We start from the raw sequence: 13,352 nt of genomic DNA on the forward strand, positions 1-13,352 counted from the left end.
GGGGGGGGAGGGATTATTAAGCACCTTATTTTGCTTCTGGTCACCTTGGACGTCGCTTATAGGGTGTGAATTTCTAGCTATTTGAGTGTATATATAACCTTAAAACAGCTTTTATGCTGTATTGTTTACGATCACAAGAGGGCACAATTTCCCACCAAACCCCTTTTTAAAGAATGGTGGGTAAGGGAAAGCATAAATAGGCCACCAGCTAAGAAAATGGTCATAATTAACTCTTCTTTCCTACCTTTTGTTCTAAATATATACATATAAAATATATACATTTTAATTTTCTTTAGATTACATTCATAATAATTCTACTGGAGTTATGGTCCAATGCACAGGATCTGCATTGCTGGGTCTCAGAACAGTTAGATTCTGCATAGTACCTTTCTATTTAAGACAGGCTGGGAAAAAAATAGAGGGTCAAGAGAATCAAAGTGACTGTATTTTAATTAGCCATAAACATTTCTTCTTCATCCCATGCACTCATATCCATCCTCTCACTATAAAAACTTACTTTGGCTTACCCATACTATTGTGTGAATTCTACCAGCTAGGCTATAATTAACATTAATGAGACATTTTAACTCCTCCTTTTATGTTCAGGAGCTTATTCATTTAAAATAAAAATGCTAACATTTCTTATTTTTTCCACAACTGCTAAACACAAAGCTTTTTCCAGTTCTTAAAAGACTGAAGAAAGTAAACTTATTTGAGTTTAACTGTTAAAAATTACAAAGAGAGTTTTCTTTTTAAGTGTGAGGTGGAGTTTGTTATCTATCTTTTAAGTCAAAGTTATAAGTAACATTATGATTCTCTAGATTCAAAATTCTTGGTTCTTCCCCTCTGCTCAGAAATGATGTAATTTCTATATATATTTACCTTTTGACATGCTTATTTCAGATTGGGAAGAGAAACATTGTTTTCTTATTTAATCTCATTTAATTTTCCTCATTTTAATCAAAAGTTTTGACTGATGTTTCAACATACAGGCTTCAATGGCAGCATAGAGCAATATTCTACAATCTGTGGAAGTGTACCATACCAGCTACAGTTCCAACTCTTGGGAAAGGTGTCAAGGGGGGATCACTTCCCTTTGTCCTCTCTGGGTAAGGATGATAGCAGTCCATCTGAATAGCATCAGAACAGCAATACCTGGGCAGCATGCCTTACTCCTCCTCAACTATCTTCCCAGACTTTCCCCTCTTCAGTCTCGAGCTCACAGAGGTCACCATGTTGCATGCTATTTTGATCCTTTTGAACTTTCCTCTTGCAGTCTCTTCCATCTTTGATAATGCATATAAATATATATTCCCTTTTCCATATTGTTCCACTTCTTACATGTAACTCAGAGCCATAGGCTGGAGCCTTCAATCAGAGGTGGCCTCTCTGTGACTCACTCCAAAGCTCATGGGGTTCACATTGAAATAATGCACGTAAGTGTCTGACTAATAAACTGGAGGTGGGATTCTCCCTGTCTAGCACAATGTCAACCATATGGGGAAGAATTTCAAGAACTCTTTGCCCATTATGGTTTGTCTGTAGCTAGCAGCTGCACTTTGGAGCTCAGCTAGGAATACACAAAGGGGGGGAGGTTATATAAGACTAGGCAGTGTCAGAGAACCTCCCCCTCTTCCCATCAGGAAATCTCAAATCAGTGGGGTCCCCTCCTCTATTAAAACAGATAGCAAAGGTCCATTTGAGAGAAAAAGACTAGAACTTCACCCCAACACACATGTGCTCCCCTAGGATTTTTCTTTTTAATTGGAAGCCTGATTGGATGCCAGATTTGAAAGTTGGATTCAGTCCATCTCCTCCTCCCATCCAGGGACCACACAAGGGGATTTCTGTAGCTCCGCAAATAAAGGGAGCTGACAAGGAGAAGCCAGAACTCAGACTGTGAGCTCAAATGAATCCCTATCTCATAAGTTAGAAAGTTATCCTGACTCTAAGGACAGTTTGACTCTTTGCTAGTGGTGGAGTAGCTCTATGGGAGGGGTTATATTTGCATTTCTCAAGTTAACTTATTTTTAGACAGCTCTGGCTGCATCTAGATGAGATGCTGAAGGCGCAGTAGCCTGATACTACAGCGCAGCAGTATTGAGTGGCACAAACGTGTCAGTAGCATCACAGAAAAGGTGTTTGCTGGTGCTACTGCACAGTAACTCAGGTTATTGTGCACTTATTTATTTTGATGTTATCTGTTTATACAAGTACTAAATAAATGTGCAGTCATGATTGTGCAGTCTGTATAGGCACAGCCTCTGTCTATTACAACAGAGCCACAACCTACAGGTTTCTGTAGGCCTTTGTTTTGGCTCATTGGTTGTGCCTCTGGACAACAGGACAGGACATATGACTGCCCAAAGCAACCTGTATTTATATGTAGCCCTCAGACACTGGAACATCAAACATTCAGTGTGATGCCCATCAGTTTTCTCACAATGTAGCACAAGAGTATGTAGCCATCTGATTCCTCTTGCTGTTGCCACAAATTATGAGACATACAGACTGGAACTGAGATAGTGCCATACTACTAATAGTAAGTTAGAGGAAGATGCTTCATGTTACTATCTTAATTAATCAAGTGCAGATACAAGCATGTTTTGAAACAGCAGGAAATATATGGGACAGGTTACCTCTACTTGAATCAAAAGAGCGTTGCAGAATACAAAGCTATAATAGTAAGCACATGAAGAAAAGTGTCTCGAAAATATTGGACATGTGATGGCCAAAGCCTGTATTTAACCGCTATTGTCTAAACATTTAAACATATTAGCACCAGGCTTTAGAATGGAGGAGGTAAGCACATATTCCATGAGCAAATTAAATAGCCTAATCAAGCATAGAATCTTATTAAATAGTGTTTAAAAGTATAGGGATTAGATAGAGTTTTCATTATTTAATGAAATTATTTATTTAATGGTGTAACACCTTTAATCCAAGGATCTGTAGGCAAACAATAATGAATTTAAGCTTATAACACTCCAGTGAGAGAGGGAAGCATAGGGATAGCCAGTAGACAGCACACTCAGAGCCTGTTAGGGACAGAATTGCCTACACCAATTCTTTTTATGAATGAAGGAGAAGCAGCTATAAGATTGTGATTGATTTGGTCTTGCTCTTGCAGTCTGTCAATATGCAGACTTGCTATTGACTTCAAGGGAAGTTCTGCACAAGAAAGAGTTAAAGGACTGAGTAATAAGTAGTAAGGATCCCAAACTACTGTCTTCTAACCTTTAGGACTGCTAGTTTAAGGCTCACCTGCACTGATCAACATGTTAAAATACAACTTCTTCTGCCCCCTCTGGTGATTTTAATTGTATTACATGTAAGCCAATATTTTTAAAACAATATTTCTTATCTCAGATTCAACATAACCTGCGGCACTGAGAAGTGCTGCAAGCTGCTGTGACTTATACAGGCCACTGAAACATCCAAATTATGCCCAGAGCTTCAGTCCCTGGAACAACTCAGGACTGAGAAGACAGAACAATGGACTAAAGCAACATTATCTTCCCCAGCTGCAGGCTGCCAGTTCTGAGCTGCACTCCCTAGAGGCATGACATAGAATCTTAGTGCAAGTTTCTGCTCCATAATTTCTACCATCTCTTACTTAAATTTCTTAATTAACTCTGTTTGATATTGCAAAACTGTATCCTTCTATGGGTGTTGGAAATATTCTGTTCTGGGTAAGCTTTTTTTTTCCTGTGGAGATTTTTTTAAGAACACTGTTTACTTTTGGACAGAAATAACGTGTCATATCTATTTTTGTATCAGAGATATTTTTGCTTATGAGTCCACAAAGATTTATTTTGAAAGATTATCTTTAACCAACTCCATTCTCTTGGAGTTAAAAGGAAAAGTTCTTAATGAGGCCCATGGCTTATAAACATGTTATGCACTATATAATATACCTTCTGTCTTGAAAATTGCCTGTCATAGTGAATTTACTTTCATGGCTAAGTCTATTATCTGAATTGCTCAAACCATGAAATAGTTACCATCAGAAGCAGAGAAATATTTATTTCTTTTTTAAGAGTATCTGCAGCCCATATTCATTGAGGAGCTGTTCTAAGATCTGTTGGTTAATGGGAGTGTTCCAACTGAGTTCAGTTCAGTGGACTTTGGATCAGGCCTCATGTTGTAAATGTAATAGTTTACCACACTATCTGGATTGGTCACACACAAAAAAGCTCAATTTAATACTGATACTAATAAGAAATGTTTCCAGAGCTCCTTTTTGGAGCACAGGGCCCATCCCATACCAATTTGCCACTGTTCATTGATATGTATTCTATTTTTAATTAAACTGAGATTGCACAATTTCCCCTTTACTAAGCTACTAAATTACCAGCTACATTACTAACTAGGCTTATTCAAACTGTAATTTGCTATAGTCTTGAAAATATTTAATTTCTTCTGAATATTAGAACATTGTTTCTAAAGTATGTTAGCCTACTGAGTAAAAACAGTGTGTTGTTTAGGGCTGGGTTCTAAATTGTAAGCTATGGCTTAGATTCCCAGAGGCAGAGCAGAGACTTCATTCCAAAATATTCCCCTGCCACTGAAATATGTCCAAGTGTATGTCTGTGTTCATACTTGAACAGGTTATGAAGTTTTCTAATGCCTGATCTAATGTTATTCTTTGCTATTACACACCTCACAAGTGAGCTAACGTGGCTGTTGATGACAGCAGATGTTGTAATTAATTAGAGGGCAAAAAATCTACATTAGAATGTACCGAGAGCTCCATTATGAAAAAGCTGAATTTATCCACTTCTGGTGTCAGTAATCCTTTCTGCCACAGTAACATGTAGTGGACAGCAGTGCACACACTAAAAACACAAATGCAAATTTCAACCTCTCTGTATTCATTTCACTGCCTCCCACATGCATAATGAGATGTATTTGTTTACCTTGCTTATGCACTTCTGATGTTTTGGTTGTATGAGTCTCCCGGAGCATCTGCTGAACCTTGATTATTTAGTACAAGTCATAGTAAATAAAATGGTCGCTATTTTTTATGGAGGACTGTTTGTTTGGTCATATATCTATCTGCCTCACCCTCGCATGTCATAAGAAGAGAAGGACAGTTGTGACTGATTTTTATTTAGAAGGGGAAACCTCCAGCAAAAATCCAAGGGACTTAGGATATGGAACTGGTGATACAGTAAATATGTCATTTCTGGGTCAGTATGGATCCATAGTACATAGTAGTGATGAAGATGCCATTTTCTGCATGATAGTGATTATTTATTCTTTCTTTTATTGTAATAGAGGTCACATTGTGCTTGGAAAAGCCACACAATCTAGAAAGTCAGGAATGCATGGAAGGTGAGGAAGTGGACAAAAATGTACTGTCACATTAAAATATATTTCAATTTTCTTCAAATGTCCTTCAACCTAGCCATTACCAGCTGAGATTTTAACTGAGAACCAGATTATTCTAATAACCATTTTGTTCATTAAAAATCTCCTGGCACCCTAGAAAGAGTAGGGATGTTAACAGCAGACTCCTGGTCAAATTGCAATCTGGGTAACTACAGCTTGTTTATCTAAATTCAGCATCTATAGTTAATTGGCTATGGTACGGCACAATGACAGCTGGCTTTCATTTCAATCAGCTATGGTAATTTTCTGTACTTCCTACCTAAGACTGTTGTGTCATATTGCTTTGCACTGTGAAAAAGCTTCCATATTCTCTCCTAGCAGGGACTGCATTTTAGTAGAAGGTGAATTTAACCTCCAGTTTGGCAGGGACATTTCAGCCCTAAATAATTTTGCATGAAGTTTTGTGTCTACAGATACACGCAGTTGTAGGAACATACAATACTGTCTAAATGTCAGCCTGCCTAATTTGTTGTTGTAGTCAGCATTTGCACCCAGAATTAATTATAGACAAAGCATTTTGTTTAAAAAAAGTGCTCTTTGAAAATCTGATACAATGTATTTGGAAAATTCTAGGATAGCTGTTCACTAACCATAGTTCATATGTGCAAGGAAGGGAGAGATGCAATATGCTAACATACACACAGTGCACAAACAAGAACCAATTCCCAAAATATGTAGATCAATGGAAAGGAACTATCTTGTTTAGTGAACGTTCTTAAAAAGCCCTGCCCCTTCACAATGGGAATGCAGAGTTTCCTGCGTGCCCAGTTCACTTTATAAAGGGCATAGGCATGCTTATTCTAAACAAACTGCAGCTTAAAGTTGCACTGAGACTCTAGGAGGTTTCTCTTATGTGGGAGACCCAGCCTGATTCCCAGATGTACATATAACTACAGCTGTTGAGACACCAAATGCCCATACTCAGTCTGGTCTTTGGATTTTGTCTCAATGGTGTAAAAGCGGGGATGGAAAGTCTGGGCAGCCTCTACTCCTATGTACTCCAGCCTAGGCCTATGCATAAATGATCCTGGTGATCTCTCATATGTACACTGTGATCCAGACCGATCAACAGTTGCCCACTAACTAACTACTAACTCCCTCCCAGATCACTCACTGAGGCAAGAAGGATCCTCATTGTCCATTTTAACAGAGCTACAGCTAAATTACTACCTAGGAAAAGAGTTGCCTTTCAAATATGCTAATACATGGCTTCCCAGTAATATGTATGGCATGGCAGGCACAGCATGACATGACAATGTCATGGATACATTAGATGGAAACAGAATCTCCTGTTTTGTTCTGGACCCATAGTGAGGTGGTGTCATAAAGTTAAGCTGGTAAGGACTAACATCCCTAGATTTAGATTTAAAACCTTAATACTTTATTACTGTTATAGTTTGTTAGGGATTTGAATTATCTGTTGTATCTGTCCAAGTCTTGTCCTATTAATACAATATACAGTTGTTAGTATCTTGGCAAAAGCTACATCCGCCCACAATTAAGAATTAGGTTCCATGTAGGGAGGAGATAGCATCCGATGAGAAGCTAAAATATCATCTTAATGATAATTTGGCAATGTTTCAAGCTATCTGAGAACACTTCCTGGAAACTGGAAACCAGCTCAAACGTAGAATAAAATTAATTCAATGCATTCCCTAAGTACCACAGGGGAAGACCTCACATAGCCATTCTTTTCATAGTCTCTCAATCACCTTATTCTTTCTTTTCCCTGTCTGATATTCATCATCCTCCAATGTCTTTTGGATCTGATGGTTCTTATTATATGATTGAAGTCTACTGTGAAGAATCCATTCTTCAATGGTATTCATACCTTTTCTTAGAATAATTTTAAAATGGATTCATGGATTTCTTTGTTTCTTTAGATCTGTATTTATTAGATACATCTGTTGCTGTGCCTCTTTATTTTTTTCTGTTGTATATACAATTATGATAATCTCCTTAAGCACAACAGTGTAAACTATTTACATATGTAAGGACTCCCAAGTGTTTTAGGGAATATTTTGGAGTCCTAGATCTTACCCTACGATCTCTTCCTTAGCTCAAAAAAATCCAAATGTATTTGGACAGCTTCCTCTTAGCTACTCAGCTCAGTTACATGCACTTTTTAGAAAGATGTAGCTTGTAGCTTAGGTGGGCAAGACTGGGTCCAAATGCACCTTGAAAAGATGACAGCATATGAAATGCTTCAACATCTGAGGCCAAGGCACATTTCTCTTTGGAAAGTCATTCCCCCACATGACTGCAGACAACAGATGGATCATATGATCTCTGTGTTTTGGAAGATGGCAGAATTCTGGCAGATTGTCAGCTAAATGAAGCGATTTGTTTAACTTACTGGAAAGACAGAGCTACAGAATATGGACTGAATGGCAGAATGTGGTTACTAGTGCCAGTTTTAACAGAAAATATGGCACATTTTTGCAACATGAGATCATATGTATTGTTGCTGGATCTAACCCTAAGGAGTTTCATGTTTATAAAGATTGTTTTAATTGAATGTTATTCATATGTCAAGGGCTCTGTGCTCCCCTCTACACAATGGAGAGGAGCAAAACAGTATGAAAAATTCCAATGAGCAACTAGATCTGGAAGGAGGGAATACAGATTATGCTGTGTGTGCTTCTCCTGAGCTGGAAGAAGCCCCTCTGGTAACTGTTATTTGGTCTACAGAACTGGGTTATGTTTGCATTGAGAGGGTGGGAGCATGGGGTTAGGTGGTTGATCGGGAGAACAGCATTGTGATGGCATAATCTCTTCCAGGTTTTTCCAGCACACTTGCCAGGGCTGCACTAGAATGTTCTGCAAGCATAGTGCATTGGCTAGGAATATGAAAAGATCACAGCCCTTTTCTGACATTAGTAAACTGTGCGGATGCTTCCTTGCATAGACACAGCTATGTTAACTGAAGAGGTGTTTGGTCAGCAAAGTCTCATGTTATTCAGAGAAATGTTGTAGCTATGCTGGCAAAAAACCCCTGTCACCACATGCTGAGTCTACACTAGCTGCACCACAGCTGACATAGCAGTAAAAGCTGCATAGTGAAGACAAACCCACTGGTGCTAGAAGCGATGCTGTCACTGATTCCTCCCAACCCTGTGGTTGCTCCCCACCTGATCTCTATATATGACTGAAGTCTCAGAAGAGGAGAAGATAATGAAGTTCAGCAGGGCACTGGAAATATACTCTTGCATCCCATCAACTTTGGACATATTTGTTAAATGAACAGTAATCACTGGGCTTGGTTTCAGTATGAAAGGAAGAATATTTTAACTCAGTAGATTAAAAATATTTATGGCTCCTGGGGACCAGATTGTCTACCCTGTTTCACAGTTGGATCAGCTCTAGTACATCCAGACATTGAGGCCTACATATTTTATTGGCTACATACAAAAATCTTTGCTTTATTTGCACAAGAGTATTGTGCATTTAACAAACACATGCAGAGAAATGTGCAAGCACAGTTGTGAAATACTTTTGTAAATTTAAGCCTAGGTGGAGTTATTCAATACTAAGAAAAAAGCCAGGACTTCTTAAAGGCTAATTATTTAGGGTGCTGAACCTGGGACTCCTTATAGGATCATTCACTGAAAATCAGGTCCTTATTAAGGTGCCTCAAGTTGGGCATCCAAAAAGAGGAACCTATTGGAAAACGTTTTTCATATCCAATGGGAATGCATCAGCTGTTAATCAGATATGATGGTGTTTGGGTTTCAATATTTATTTAATATATATTTAAATATGCATGACATTCATAAATAAATATTTGGCTCCATTTTCCTCTAGTGTACTAGAAAAAAACAGGCTTAATTCCTATATCATCCACTTGTCATCTTACTTATAGGGGATTTATACACATAGATTTCTCCTTTTTGAAGGCTCCTTTGTAGTCATGATCCATATTAAGTTAGGAGAGAGAGACTAGGTGAACCAGGAAGTGGGAAGGACACATTACCTCATCTCTGGCTTCAGGAACTTAGGTGAGAAAACTAATTTGCATGAAACTAACTTATTTTCTTGGAGCCCTAGAAGGAGGTAAAACATGGGAGTCATGAATGGCCTTTGCTCTTGTGTTCTTTCATCCTAGAAAACAACATATTTGACATTAAACCTTACAGTTTACTCCATGGTGGTGAGGATGTTGTCCTGTAACACAGGGAAGTCCCTAAAAAGAGACCTTTGTAATGACTTCCTTTCTACTTAACACCATGAGATGAGGTGATCTAAAGCATCATCACCATTAAAAAAGTATGTAAAGATTTTTAAGTGAAATACATATAAGATTTTAATACCTTTGAATATCACTCTTATAACTTTTACAGCATAGATAAAATAAAGCATGCCAGCTGTGATTTTGAATCAGGAATATCAACCACAGCAAAAAAAATCCTTAAGAAAATTTGTCACACATGTCCAACAGTCTGCTTTTAGCCTTAGTATCTCAGCTATTTGTCATTAAAAAACAAAACAGTAGGTTCATTTTCATATTAAGGAGGCAAAAGACCTCACAGAAAATCATTTTGAGATGTACAGCTGATCTAAAGTTAAGGAAGAACCTAATAAAGAACCGAACCCTCCTTCATATCTATTTTCTTTAGTACCCCTGTGACTTCAAAAACTAATTTATTTTAAAGTTTGTAAAAGAAAAAAAGTGTTGTTGGACTAAGACCTCACTTATCAAGTTTCATTCTGGAGGGAATTTTTATAGCTGAGTTATAAACCCTCCACACTAGGGTGTTTATAATGGAAATGCTGACAAATGTGATAATAAACACCAATCATAGGGCCATAGTAGCCAGTTAGAGTGTGGATGCAGGAGTTTTCAGTGCTATCATAATATTTTGTTCTGTTTCCACCACTAATTTGCTTGAATTTGCTTTTGGGTTGGGCAGTTGTAAAACAAGATCAGCCTGAACTATAGATTGTAAAGTCTTTTGATTATTTTTACTTTGCCTGGAAAGCTTGGTAACGTCTTTCAAATATGATTTCATTTAGTCTTATTTTTTGGTTTACATGTCTGAATACTAATAGTAATCTGATAGCTATGAGGGAACTCAATGTTATAGGAAAAGGCAGCCTTCAGAGAGCAAAGAGAACATAAACAGACCCGGCACAGAGCAAGATCTAAAAATGGTATATGATCAAACTACAACTTTAAAAACCCAATTATTATCTTTTCCCTGAAGTAACTGACACTGTCAGTTTTTCTTTTAAATGCAGTGATAATGGCATGGCCTTTTAGGAGGACCAATAGCTGTGATTAGTTTGTACTTTGAGCATTGGTGATGGCTGTCTTTTAGTGAAGAAGAAAAACCTTTAAAAATAGGACTATTGCCACTGATTTAAATAGGGCTAGCATCACATTGGATATTATTCTAAGATATCTGAGATTGTATACAGTTGTAATTTTAATATAATTAGCTGTTATTTCAATGAGTAAGACCAGACCTGATACCAACTTGTCCAAAAGATTTCCAAAACTTGATTATATTATGTTAAACCAGGACCCTGGAGCTGGAACCAGATTCTCATTGGCAGTTTGATAAAGCCATGCCACCTCAATGCTTTCCATGGAGTTCTACATGGACGCAGAGGTCTGCTTGAACAGATCCTGTTACAAGATGGGAATCTAAAGGCATACCTATTCTGCAGGCTTCGCATGCCAAGCAGCAGCACATTGAAATATGTAACCTCTGTAATAATTAGCCTATCCACAGCATTATCTGAGCATGCCTGTACTGCTTCTAGTTTTGGAGATAATGTGCACAGAGCAAGCCAGCGAGTTTAAATGCACTTGCCCTGGTACAGACAGCCTCAGAGAGCCTTGTACCAAGACTATTGTTGTATTATGAAGTATACTTTCTTGAGATGCCTCATCTGCCATTGAGGAGGACCTTTATTTTTATTTTTGCATCACTATTAGTCTGGAAACCTTGCTTTTGACCTTGTCATGGGTAAGGAAATGCTCATCTTTCAAGGACTGACACCTAGCTGCAGGTAGTCAGCACTTTTGAGTCTTCCTGGCTGGACTCTGTGAGTCAGCTGAATCCAATGACCAGTGAATGAGGGTGAAGCTAGACAGCCAGTTAAGAACTCCAGGAGCAGAGGCAAGAAGACAGCAGATTGATGTGCTGATGAAGAAGCACAGAGCCTGGGTTGCCCCTCTCTAGGTCAGAAGAAAGATCACAGGTTTTGAGTTTGTTATTTACACACTTCCTTATTTTGTTGTTTGCTTTGTTTGCTGTGGGAACAAGCTTGTCCCATGTAAAATAAACTTATTGGAGATCTAAACTCAGAGCTGACTAGCCTTAATGAGGAAGAAGAGTAGGTGGCCTACTTATGGTGACCCTACCAGGGCAGTAAACCCCAGACAGCATCATTTTCAAGGTTATTGGTAGCACAAACCTCTCCACTACATCAAGGTTAGAGTCATAGAGAAGGAGGGCTGGAAGGGATCTCCAGAGGTCATCTAGTCCAACTCCCTGCCTGAGGCAGTATCATCCCTATCTAAACCATCCCAGTACAATCATAGTATGAATTCTACATAAGACTACCATCAACCATGACACAACATAGACCTGTCACAGGTAAATGAGGGGAATTGTGGTAGCCAATGTCCTGCTTCTATAAAATGTTGTCATTATATGCTGAAGAGGTTCCTGAGAGAGAGCCATGCCCCCTGCTAGAGAGGAAGGCAACATTCCCCCACCCCCCCAACACACACACACACACACACACACACACACACACACACAGAGCTGGTGTGTCTACACAAGATGCTTACTGCACATTAGCCTAATAACATTCCACAGTATCATGTCATGGTAAAAACTGTGCTAATAACCTAATGCACAGTGTTATTAGGCTAATGTGCAGTACATGTCACTAAATAACTATGCGCTGGAGCTACTGCACAATAATTTTAGATACTGTGCATTTAGCTAGTACTTCATTAAGGAAGTAAATTAAATGCGCAGTATCTATGGCACATTAATGAACTTGTAGACCTGCCCAGTCTGTACCAATCTGACCATGGGGTAAAATTCCTTCCTGACTCCCAATATGCTGATCAGTCTGACCCTGAGCAGAAGGGCAAGACCTTTTAACCAGGAACCTTTGGCTTTGGTCTCAGCAGGAGCATTGGCACACCCCAGTTGAAGTCCTCAGCCTTGGCTGTAGCCAACACCCAATGCCTCTGAGAAGGTTTAAAAGCACCCTGACACATATAGCAGAAAGGGGTGGGGGGGACCAGCAAAGGGTGGGGGCCACCAGCAAAAAGGTTGTGGCCCTATGAAAGATCCTGACAAGATTTGGAGACTTCTTCACGATGACGTGACAGCAACAATCTTAAGCAATGGCTAGGAAATGGACCCCTTGACTACTATTCTGTATTTATCTCATTGCTATGTCATTGCTGATAGACCTACATCTGGAGTCAGCATACAGTATTGCATGGATGGGAATCTCTTTAATATCAGCTGATTATATTCCAAATCCAAGATAACCACCACTTTCATTCAGTCCAGCTCTGGTGTACAGGACATGTTATAAGGATACCTGACAGCCAGCTCCCAAAACAGGTCCTAAAATCCCAACTCACTGATGGGATGTGGGCAAAAGAAAAGACTCAAGGACAACTTGAAGGCCAATCTGAGGGAATGCCACATTAACATCAATACCTGGGAGAGTTCAAGCACCCAGCTGTGCCACAGTTGACAACAAAGTGCTGAATATTTTGATCAAACTCATCTCAATATGGAGGCAGATAAATGAGAGAGAAAAGGGGAAAGAGCTGTGATCTGACATCACCAGGATCTACTATACCTTCCCTTCTCTTTACAAAGATATCCACTAATGATAAAAAACTGTGACTACCACAGCCAGGCCCTTTCAATTAGTAGCTGGTTTGGGGGACAATATTTACCAGAACCTGTTGTCAT

The sequence above is a fragment of the Crocodylus porosus genome, unplaced genomic scaffold (genome assembly GCF_001723895.1).
Source record: "Crocodylus porosus isolate Cpor-Errol unplaced genomic scaffold, CroPor_comp1, whole genome shotgun sequence".
NCBI lineage: Eukaryota > Metazoa > Chordata > Crocodylia > Crocodylidae > Crocodylus > Crocodylus porosus.